This window comes from Choloepus didactylus, chromosome 2 (genome assembly GCF_015220235.1).
Source record: "Choloepus didactylus isolate mChoDid1 chromosome 2, mChoDid1.pri, whole genome shotgun sequence".
In the NCBI taxonomy this organism is placed as follows: Eukaryota; Metazoa; Chordata; class Mammalia; order Pilosa; family Megalonychidae; genus Choloepus; species Choloepus didactylus.
This window is the reverse complement of record NC_051308.1, coordinates 49,627,240-49,639,574: the sequence shown is the minus strand read 5'-3', so window position 1 is coordinate 49,639,574 and position 12,335 is coordinate 49,627,240. Positions and strand designations below refer to the sequence as shown.

General features: G+C 41.6%; 1 protein-coding gene across 3 annotated transcripts in view; it reads right to left on the bottom strand.

Annotated features, from left to right (window-relative positions):
* Window positions 1-12,335, bottom strand: part of KCNH1 (potassium voltage-gated channel subfamily H member 1) — a 405,567-nt gene that overhangs the window by 218,933 nt on the left and 174,299 nt on the right. The gene's annotated exons all lie outside the window — the stretch shown is intronic.

The following is a 12,335-nucleotide window of genomic DNA, read 5'->3' as shown; positions in this document are numbered from 1 at the left end:
CACAGTTGAAATTTACAAAAATAAAAATGAATTAAAGATCCCAACAAAGAAAAGCCCAGGACCAAATGGCTTTACAGTGAATTTTACCAAACATTCAAAGAAGAATTAATATCAATCCCTCCCAAACTCATCCAAAAAACTGAAGCGGAGGGAAGACCTCCTAATTCATTCTATGAGGCCAGCATCACACTAATACTAAAGCTAGCTAGAGATATAACAAGAAAAAAAATAACAGACCAATATCCCTGATAAATATAGATGCAAAAATCCACAACAAAATACTAGCAAACTGAATCCAACAGCACATCAAAAGGATTATATATCATGATCGAGTGGGACTTATTCCAGGAATGCAAGGGTGGTTCAACATAACACACCACATTAACAGAATGAAAAAAACAAAGCCCACATGATGAACTCAATTGATGTAGAAAAGGTATTTGACAAAAATCTAGTACCCATTCTTGATAACAACACTCAGAAAAATACAAATAGAAGGGAATGTACTCAGTATAATAAAGATCATATATGAAAAACCCACCGCTAATATCACATTCAACAGTGAAAGACTGAAATCTTTCCCCTAAGATCAGGAAAAAGACAAGAATGCCCACTTTCATCACTGCTATTCAGCAATGTTCTGGAAGTGCTAGCCAGAGCAATTAAGAAAGGAAAAAAGTAGAGCACAGGTTACCAGGGGTAGGGGTATAAAATTTCTGTTTGGGGGAACGGAAAATTCTAGTAATGGATGGTGGATGAGTTAGCACAACATTCTGAATGTGATTAATCCCACTGAATGATGTACTTGGGAATGGCTGAAATGGGAAAGTTCATGTTGTTTATGTTTCCACAATTTAAAATGTTTTTTTTTTTTTTAAAAAAAAAAAAGAGCAACTAAAAAATGAATTAAAAAACAGCTGAGAGAAGAGGGGCAAAATGGCAGCATAGAAAGGAGTGGAAGCTAAGTAGCCCCCCTGGAACAACTGAAAAAAAAAAAACAGAAACAACTAGTAAATAATCCAGAATAACTGTGAGGGGACAAACGAGACCGTCCACTCGTCATACACCAACCTGAATTGGGAGGAATGCCCAAGATCACAGCATAAAATCTGTAAGTAAAACCTGCAGATCCAAGTCGCAAGACCCCCTCCCCCACAGCCTGAGCTGCAAAGCCTTGTGCTGCCAGAGAGAAACTCTCTCCCAGCAAGCAAATATAGCTCAGCTGAGCTCCAACTGGGGTTTTAAGTAGTGAGTGTGAACTGTTCACTACAGGTACGAATCCCCAAAAAACAGACAGAGACTTTGGGTGACGACTGACCTTGGAGAGCCAGAGGGTCACCTTGGACTAGGTCTGAAGGGGACTATCTGTTTCTTTTTCGGCTCAATGGAGAAAGCCCCAGTCATTTTCAGTTTCCAGGGCTGTGACTTGGGGAAGGGTGGAGACAGCACAAGCAGAGAGAGAGACCATTGAAATGCTAATGACCTCCCCCTAGGGGGTCTATCTTCTCTAAGAGGAAAGGGATGGGGCCCTTTCCATTCAGAACCAGACCCCAGAGCCTGGGGGAACACGGCCATACCTCCTCACACCAGTCAAGAATTATAGGCCAACAGGCATCACCTGCTGGGCAGAAAAGCACAGTGACCTGAGGCATCACAGGGTGGAGCAATTTTCTAACACATACCCTCAGGGAAACCAGATACTGAATACTTCTTCCCTCTGGGACCTGAGCCTGTTCTGGTCTGGGAAAACCTGATTTGGATAACCAAGGAAACCATGCCTAGACAACAGAAAATTACAACCTACACTAAGAAAAACAAAGTTATGGCCCAGTCAAAGGAACAAACGTACACTTCAACTGAGATACAGGAATTTAAACAACTAATGCTAAATCAATTGAAAAAGTTTAGAGACTATTTCACAAAAGAGATAGAGGCTGTAAAGAAAACACTGGGCATATATAAGGCAGAAATCAAAAGTTCAGAAAAACAACTAGCAGCATCTATGGAAATGAAAGGCACAACACAAGAGATGAAAGACGCAATGGAAACATACAACAGCAGATCTCAAGAGGCAGAAGAAAACACTCAGGAACTGGAGAACAAAACACCTGAAAGCCTACACACAAAGGAGCAGATGGAGAAAAGAATGAAAAAATATGAGCAACGTCTCCGGGAACTTAAGGATGAAACAAAGTACAATAATGTATGTATCACTGGTGTCCCAGAAGGAGGAGAGAAGGGAAAAGGGGCAGAAGCAATAATAGAGGAAATAATTAATGAAAATTTCCCATCTCTTATGAAAGACATAAAATTACAGATACAAGAAGCACAGCGTACTCCAAACAGAAGAGATATGAATAGGCCTACGCCAAGACACTTAGTAATCAGATTATCAAATGTCAAAGACAAAGAGAGAATCCTGAAAGCAGCAAGAGAAAAGCAATCCATCACATACAAAGGAAGCTTAATAAGACTATGCGTGGATCTCTCAGCAGAAACCATGGAAGCGAGAAGGAAGTGGTGTGATATATTTAAGATACTGAAAGAGAAAAACCACCAACCAAGAATCCTACATCCAGCAAAGCTGTCCTTCAAATATGAGGGAGAGCTCAAAATATTTTCTAACAAACAGACAATGAGAGACTTTGTGAACAAGACACCTGCCCTACAGGAAATACTAAAGGGAGCACTACAGAGTGACAGAAGACAGGACTGCATGGTTTGGAACACAATTTTGGGAGATGGTAGCACAGCAATGTAAGTACACTGAACAAAGATAACTATGAATACGATTGAGAGAGGAAGGTGGGGAGCATGTGAGACACCAGAAGAAAGGAGGAAAGATAAAGACTGGGACTGTGTAACTTGGTGAAATCTAGAGTATTCAACAATTGTGATAAAATGTACAAATATGTTCTTTTACGAGGGAGAACAAGCAAATGTCAACCTTGCAAGGTGTTAAAAACGGGGAAGCATTGAGGGAGGGATGCAATCAACATAAACTAGAGACTGTAACTAATAGAATCATTGTATTATGCTTCCTTTAATATAACAAAGGTGATATACCAAGGTAAATGCTGATAAGAGGCGGGGATAGGGGAGGCATGTTAGACACTTGACATTGGTGGTATTGTCTGATTCTTTACTCTACTTTGATTTAAGGTTATTTTTCCTTTTGCTGCTTCCTAGCTGTCATTTTTTTTCCTCTTTCTTTTGCCTCTCTACCTTCTTTGACTCTTCCTCCTGCCTTGTGGAAGAAATGTAGATGCCCTTATATAGATAGTGGTGAAGGTGCTGAACACATAAACATATGACCATACAGAGAACCATCAATTATCTACTTGGGATGGAATGTATAGTGAGTGAACAAAACCATATTAAAAAAAAAAAAAAAAAAATGGGTTGATGACAAAACCTCGAGGGCAATATACTGAGTGAAATAAGCCAGACACATAAGGACAATTATTGCAGGGTCTCACTGATAGGAACTAATTATAATATGTAAACTCATAGACATGAAATATAAGGTACCAAGATATAGGACAAGGCTTAAGAATGGGGAGTGGTTGCTTAGTATGACCACAATGTTCAACCAGGATGAACTTAAATGTTTGGAAATGAACAGACATGTCAGTAGCAAGATGTGAGAATAACAAACAGTGCCGAATGGTGTGTGAATGAGGTGGAAAGGGGAAGCTCAGAGTCATATATGTCACCAGAAGGAAAGTTGGAGGTCAAAAGATGGAAATGTATAAAACTGAATCCTATGGTGGGCAATGTCCATGATCAACTGTACAAATACTAGAAATCGCTTCCATGAACCAGAACAAATGTATGACAATACAATTAGAAGTTAATAATAGAGGGGCATATAGGGAAGAAATATATACCTATAGCAAACTATATACTACAGTTAGTAGTATTTCAACTTTTTTTCATAAACAGTAACAATTGTACTATACCAAAACTGTGAGTCAACAATTGAGGGGGATTGGTTAAGGATATGGGAGGATTCGAGTTTCCTTTTCTTTTTTTCTTTTTTCATCTTTCATTTTATTTCTTGTCTGGAGTAATGAAAAGTTTCTAAAAATTGACCAAAAATTAAGTGTGGTGGTGGATGCACAGCTGTATGAGGGTACCCAGGGGCAAGTGATTGTACACTTTGGATCTTTGGATAATTGTATGGTATCTGAACAAACCCAACAAAAATTAAAAAGAAAAAAAAAAACACATTAACTTCAACTGCAACCCAGTACCCTTTATTCTTAAAGACGACTGTATAACTATATAGCTTACAGTGTGTGACTGTGGGATTGTGAAATCCTTGGGGCTCCCACTCCCTTTATCCAGTGTATGAGGACGAAAAGCAAATGAATAATAGGGAGGGGTGGGGGGTACAGGATGTTTTGGGTGTTCTTTTTTTACTTTAATTTTTATTCTTATTCTTTTTTGTGTGTGGTAATGAAAATGTTCAAAAATTGATTGTGGTGATGAATGCAAAAACTATGTGATGATGATACTGTGAACAACTGATTATACACTGCGCATGATTGTATGGTTTGTGAATATATCTCAATAAAATTGAATTTAAAAGGTGAAAAAAAAAAAAAAACAGCTGAGAAGAATAAAGAACTGGGACTCTGTTTTCCCAGGAATACTACAAATGCTTGGAAGGGCTACATCACTTCTGTCAGACAGGGTTTGTACAATCAGATACTATCTACTTAAACATGATCAATCAAGGAATCTTGGAGCTAGAAGGAACCTTATTTCACCTGGTCTGGTCTCCTCCCTTCCGGCTGGTTTCTACTGCTCCCACCAGGATAAGCCTATTCTCCAGTGGTTTTCTAGGGAAGAGCATGTGGTAGTGGAAAGAACCCTGGAGTAGAAATTGGACAAGGGATCTGAGGCCCATGTAAGCCACTAACTTGTGAGTGAATCAGGACAATTCAGATACTTCTCAGTTCCATTATCTAGACAATGAAGGAGGATGAATGTCCATACCAATATTTCCAAAGGGAATTGAACATATTACAGAAGCTATATGATTTAAAACTCCCACATTCCTATTCCAAAGAGTATGCAAGGGAGATATCCACTAGCTTTTATTTCTACTTCCTTTAAAAAACAAACAAGCACATCTGAAAATGTCTATTCTACCTCAAACTCAATTGATATTTTGGCTACATTTTATAATTCTATGTTGGAAATTATTTTCTTTCCCAATTTTGAAGTTTTTCTCTTATGTGCTCTTCAGATGCTGCTGTTTAGATTCTCAGTCCCCAATGGTGATTTGTTATTTCTTTCCAAAAGCTGTTAGGATCGTCTTTCTTTCCATAGGTATTAAAATTCACAGTGCTATGTCCTGAAATTGTCTTTTTCCACTTTTTATTCTGGGTTCTTTGTGTGGTCTTTTTAACCTAGAAACTCATGTCCTTTATTTGGGGAAATGGAGCAGGGTTGCTATTTCTCTTTGCAAGCTTTGTAGTACTGCTTGATTTTTCAACTATGTAAATACATTACTTGTTTAAAAATAAATTAAATTTAAAAAAAAACAAGCAAACAAAACAGAGACATTTTTTTTTGAATCAAGAATTTGTTCTCCCTTACATAGCAAAAATCCAAAAGTAGGATGATGTCTTAGCCAAAAAGTCTGAATGACTTTTCACTATTCTCATCACTGAAGAGTTTCCAAGGCCTTAGGTCACTGCCATTCTCTTTTGTCCCCTGTTCCCTTAATGATCATACCCCAAGAATCAGGTTTTATCAGGTTATATACAAACTGAATGAAATTGTATAAATGCTTTCTGATGAGCCTCTGTCAGAGACTTACACAACTAAACTATATTTCCCAGTTGCTTTCCATCTGGGTTGGTCCCTGCGACTAGTTCTTGCCAATGGAATGTGAGAAGAAATGTGTATCACTCCTGGGCCAAGGCAGTTAAAAGTAAGTGTGATTTCTCATGTGCTTTCCCCTCCCCCTGGTATGCCTTCCAGATGAGGCTAGTGTGACCTTGAGGCCACACAGTGAAGATGTATATACAGCATGGAAGGAGCCTGAATCCCTGAAGGACTACATAAAGCACTCCTCCTCCCCACCACACCCCCACACTCCCACATTAACTTGAATTGTATCATGAGAAAGAAACCTCTGATAAAAGCTTCTGAAACTTTGTAGGATATATGTTACAGTAGCAACAGCCTTCCCTGACAAATATAGAGCCCTTCCATAATGTGGAGCATGCAAACCATATAGTATAACCTTGTCAATAAAGACCACAGATTGGGTTGCCACACAAAGTATTTTTGATGAGGTGGGTGTGGGGAAAGTGGGATCTATTGCCACTGTTAAAAACAAAACAAATAAGCAACATCTCTGTGGTGGTTAGGTTCATGTCTCAACTTGGCCAGGTGATGGTGCCCACCAGACTGGTCAAGCAATCACTGACCTATCTGTCACTGCAAGGACATTTTGTGGAATTAAACCATCAGTACATTGATTGCATCAGTGGCTAATCACATCTGCAGTCTGCCAAGGGGAGTGTCTTTCACAGTGAGACATTTAATCAATGGATGGCTTTGGGGGGGAGGGGGTTTCAGTGACAGTGTCAGCAGACAGAAGAGAAAACTTTCGTTTCTACTTTGGCCAGCCAGCTGCTTCTGGGGAATTCATCGAAGACCTCCTCAGAGTGCCATCTCACAGCCTGCCCTAAAGAATTTGGACTTGTTCATCCCCACAGTTGTGTGAGACACCTTTATAAAATCTCACACTATTTACAGGTATCTCCTGTTGGTTCTGTTTCCCTAGAGAACTCTAACTAATACAGCTTGGTACTGGAAGCAGTTCTTGAGAAACAGAATCTTAAAAATGGGATTTTGCAATTGTTTTTCAACTCTGATTAGATTCAAAGGCACTAATGACTCTGTTTCCAATAATCAAGATGGCACTGACAGTCCATGATGTGAGCTGGCAACAGAGATCACCATTTGATTCTGCTAATTGTACACTTATATGTGGCAAGGCTCTGGGTGACAGTGTTTTTGACACCTTAACAGAGTTTCGTGGAGTTAAAAGGTGTAGTTATGTTAGCTGGTTGTTCCTAGATATGCTGGATACAAGAAAGGGATGGGCTGAAGGCTTCAAATTTGCTATTTAAATATGGGATGAAAGATGTAAAGTTTCCTATGTGTGCCCTGAACGAAAATCTTATTTCCTGTGGCCACAGACTTGAGATATCTGAAAGCCATACCCAGAGTCTCATTGTGTGAGTAGCACATTTACAAAAAAAACTAAATTCTCAACCTTGCAGGGTATGTGCTGTTAAAATGAGGGCACATGGAAAGAAATGGGATCCTGAAAATTGGGATGGGGACATATGGGTGATAATGATAGCAGTGGGGACACTGAAACCCTAGATTCTGCTGAGTCTTTGCTAGATAAACCTGTATTGGTCTGCCCTGAGGAAACAGCTCCCCTACCTCCAGCCTGCCCTACGGAAATAGCCACCCAGTCTCCAGCTTGCCCTGTGGAGACAGCTACCTGACCTCTAGACTGCCTTAAGGGAACAGCTTCCTGACCTCCAGTCTGCCCTAAGGAGCTGTCATCCAACCTCCACCTGAAGAGTTTAACTTTTCCCTGTCTGCTAAACCTGTAACCACCTCCCATGGGGAAACATCTCTCACTCCTCTGTCTGGAGAGATTAATATTGTTTCACCAGATGAAACTGCAAGGGAATTCGATGAGATAATTGGATTGAAAGACACTTCTAATTGTTTTCATGACACCCTCCCCCAACTACCCCTCTCTTCTTTCATGCCTATAACTAGACTTAAGTTCCAACAGGCCCCAAAAGGTGGTATACAGAGTGTCATCCATTAGGAGGTATGCTATACCAAAAGAACTGCATGAGTTGTCCAATTTGTATAGACAGAAATGAGGGGAATGTGTGTAGGAATGGGTATTAAGGGTGTGGGATAATGGTGGAAGGAATTTAAAGTTGGATCAGGCTGAATTTATTGATACAGGCCCACTAAGCAGAGATTTTGGCGTTAACAGTTCGTATGGGTGGTTGGCTGAAACATGGATCAAAAGGTGGCCAACATTACCTGAAGTTGAAATGCCAGAACTGCCCTGATATGATGTAGATAAAGAGACTTGAATGTTCGAGTGGCTTTATCATGGAAGACCTGCTCACACACTCCAGGAATGTCCAGAGGACACACCTTTTACCAGGACTGTGAGGAACAGATTCGCGAGACTAGCATTATCATCCCTGAAGAGCTCTGTAGTTGCCCTTCTCTGTAGATCAGATATTAGTGTGGGAACTGCTGTCACTGAGCTTGAATCCTTAAACACAATGAGGATAATCAGATCCCAAGTCATCAGAAGCCACATGGTAGCACTTAATCACCAAAGATAAGGTGGGTGTGGTTACCATAATGGACAGCACACTCAAAGCAGTAGTCAAAATAATATGACTCACAGAGACTTATGGCATTGATTGGTAGATCATGGAGAACCTAGAAGTAAAATAAATAGGTAGTCTCCTAATTCTTCTTTGATCCCTATGAACAGAAGAGTTCTAGGTCAAGTGAACAAAAGTTTAACTTGAATTACAAAAACAGAGTCACAGCTCCTTATAAATTCCCAGACTTGAGACAGTTTACAGACCCACAACCCCTTGAATGAGGAGAAGGCCAGGTACCCTTGGGGAAAGACTCTGTTACACTGCCCAAAATTTACACTGGAAATTTTCCTCCCAGCCTTGCCCAAAGAGACCTACAGCCTTTTATCAGGGTAACTGTGCATTGGGGAAAAGGAAATGATCAGATATTTCGGGGATTATTAGACACTGGTTCAGAAGTGACATTAATTCCAGGAGACCCAAAACGTCACTCTGGTCCACCAGTCAGAGTAGGGGTTTAAGGATGTCAGGTAATCAAGGGAGTTTTACCTCGGGTCCATGTCACAGTGGGTCCAGTGGATCCCCAGACCCATTCTGTAGCTATTTCCACAGTTCCAAAAGGCCCAATTGGAATAGACATACTCAGCAACTGGAAGAATCCCCACATTCATTCCCTGACTTGTGGAGTGAGGGCTATCATGGTAGGAAAGACCAAGTGGAAGGCAACAGAATTGCCCCTACTTAGAAAAACAGTAAATCAGAAACAATACTAGATTCCTGGAGGAATTGCAGAGAATAGTGTCACTCTTAAGGACTTGAAGGATACAGGGGTTGTGATTCCCATCACATCCCCCATTCACCTCTTCTATTTGGCCTGTGCAGAAAACACATGGGTCTTGGAGGATAACAGTGGATTGTCGTAAACTTAACCAGGTGGTGACTCCAATTGCAGCTGCTATTCCAGATGTGGTATCATTGCTTCAGCAAATCAACACATCTCCTAGTACCTAGTATGTAGCTATTGATCTGGCAAGTGCTTTTTTCTCAATAGATGTTGTTAAGGACCACCAAAAACAGTTTGCTTTCAACTGGAGCAGTATACCTTCACTGTTGTACCTCAGGGGTATATCAACTCTCCAGCCCTATGTCATAATATTGTCCACAGGGACCTAGATCATTTCTCCCTCTCACAAGACACCATCATATTGATCGGACCAAGTGAGCAAGAAGTAGCAACTACTCTAGACTTATCGGTAAGGCATTTGCATGTCAGAGGATGGGAGATAAATCCAACAAAAATACAGAGTCCTTCCACCTCAGTGAAATTTCTGGGTGTCCAGTGGTGAGGACCATGATGAGATATCCCTTCTAAGATGAAGGATAAGCTCTTGCATCTGGCCCTTCCTACAAACAAAAAAGAGGCACAATGACTAGTTGGTCTTTTAAGATTTTGGAGACAACATACTCCTCATTTGGGTGTGTTAGTCCGGTCCATTTACCAAGTGACCAGAAAAGCTGCTAGTTTTGAGTGGAGGCTCTGTGACAGGTCCAAGCTGCTATGCAAGTTGCTCTGCCACTTAGACCATATGATCCAACAGATCCAATGGTGCTGGAAGTGTCAGCGGCAAACAGAGATGCTATCTGGAGGCTTTGGTAGGCCCCTATAGGAGAATCACACAAATGCAGGCCATTAGGAATTTGGAGTAAAGCATTACCATCCTCTGCAGATAACCACTCTCCTTTTGAGAAACAGCTTTTGGCCTGCTACTGGGCCTTAGTAGAGACCGAATGCTTAACCGTGGGCAATGAAGTCACCCATGAGACCTCAGTTGCCTATTGTGACCTGGGTGTTGTCTGACCCACCAAGCCATAAAGTTGGGCATGCACAGCAGCCCTCCATCATAAAATGGAAAAGGTATAGAAAAGATAGGGCTCAAGCGGGTCATGAAGGCATGAGTAGATTACATGAGGAAGTGGCCCAAATGCCCATGGTACCCACTCTTGCCATAATACCCAGCCCAGAGCTATGTCCTCTTGGGAAGTTTCCTTACAGTCAGATGATGAGGAAGAGAAAACTTGGGTCTTGTTTACAGATGGTTCTGCACGATATGTACACACCACTTGAATGTGGACAGCTGCAGCACTGCAGCCTCTTCCTCAGATGTTCCTGAAGGGACAGTGGTGAGGGGAAATCCTCCTAGTGGGCAGAATGTCAAACAGTGCACCTAGTTGTTCATTTGCTTGGAAGGAGAACTGGCCAGAGGTGCAACTGCATACTGATTCATGGGCTCTTGCTAATGGTTTGGCTGGATGGTCAGGGACTTGGAAGGAACTTGATTGGAAAATAGGTGACAAAGAGATCTGGGGAAGAGTTATGTGGACAGACCTTTCTGAATGGGCAAAAAGCATGAAGATATTTGTGTCCCATGGGAATGAGCACCAGAGGGTGAGAAGAGCAAGGTTTTAATAATCAAGTGGATAAGAGGACCCTTTCGGTGGATACCAGTCAGCCTCTTTCCCCAGCCACTCCTGTCATTGCCCAATGGGCTCATGAACAAAGTGGTCATGGTGGTAGGGATGGAGGTTATGGATGTGCTCAGCAACATGGATTTCCACTTACCAAGGCCAAACTGGCTACAGCCACTGCTGAATGCCCAATCTGCCAGTAGCAGAGATCTATACTTAGTCCCCAATATGGCACCATTCCCCAAGATGATCAGCCTGCTACTTGTGGCAGGTTGATTACACTGAACCACTTCCATCATGGAAGGGGCAGTGATTTGTTCTAAATGGAATAGATACAAACTCTGGATATGGGTTTGCCTTCCCTGCACACAATGCTTCCACCAAAACTACCATCTGTGGACTTACAGAATGCTTTATCCACCGTCATGTTATTCCATACAGCTTTGCTTCTGATCAAGGAACCCACTTCACAGCAAACGAAATACAGAAATTGGCACATGTTCATGGAATTCTCTGGTCTTACCATGTTCCCCATCATCCAGAGGGAGTTGGGGTGATGGAACAGTGGAATGGCCTGTTGAAGACTCAATTACAGCACCAACTAGGTGACAGTATCTTGCAGGTCTGGGGCAATGTTCTCTAGGAGGCTGTGTAAGCTCTGAATCAATGTCCACTCTATGGTGCTGTTTCTCCCATAGCCAGGATTCACAGGTCTAGGAATCAAGGGGTGGAAATGGAAGTGGCACCACTATTACCCATAGTGATCCACTAGGAAAATTTTTGCTTCCTGTCCCTGTAACCTCAAGCTCTGCTGGTCTACAGGTCTTAGTTCCAAAAGGAGGAGTGCTTCCACCAGGAGACAGACACAACGATTCCACTGAACTGGAAGTTAAGACTGCCACCTGGCCACTTTGGGCTTCTCATGCCTCTGAAATCAACAGGCAAGAAAGGGGATTACTGTACTGGCTGGGGTGATTGATGCTGACTCTCAAGGGGAAATAGCACTGCAACTACACAATGGAGGTAAAGAAGAGTTTTCCTGGATTACAGGAGATCCCCTAGGGCATCTTTTAGTACTGTGATTAAAGTCAACGGAGAACTGCAACAACCCAATCCAGGCAGGACTACCAATGGCCCAGAAACTTCAGAAATGAAGGTTTCGGTCACCCCACCAGACAAAGAACCACGGTCAGCTGAGGTGCTTGCTGAAGGTAAAGGAAACATGGAATTGGCAGTAGAAGAAGGTAGTAATAAATATGAACTACAACATGTGACCAGTTATAGGAACGAGGACTGTAATGGTATGAATATTTCCTCCTTGAGTGTGTTTCTATTTGTACATAAAGCTAATGTATTTGTATTCTTCTCTATCTTACCCCTTAATCATATGGCATAAGTTGTATTGTTCATGCTATAGTATCAAGTTTAAGAGTGAATATTACCCACTCTGCAAGACCCTATTCT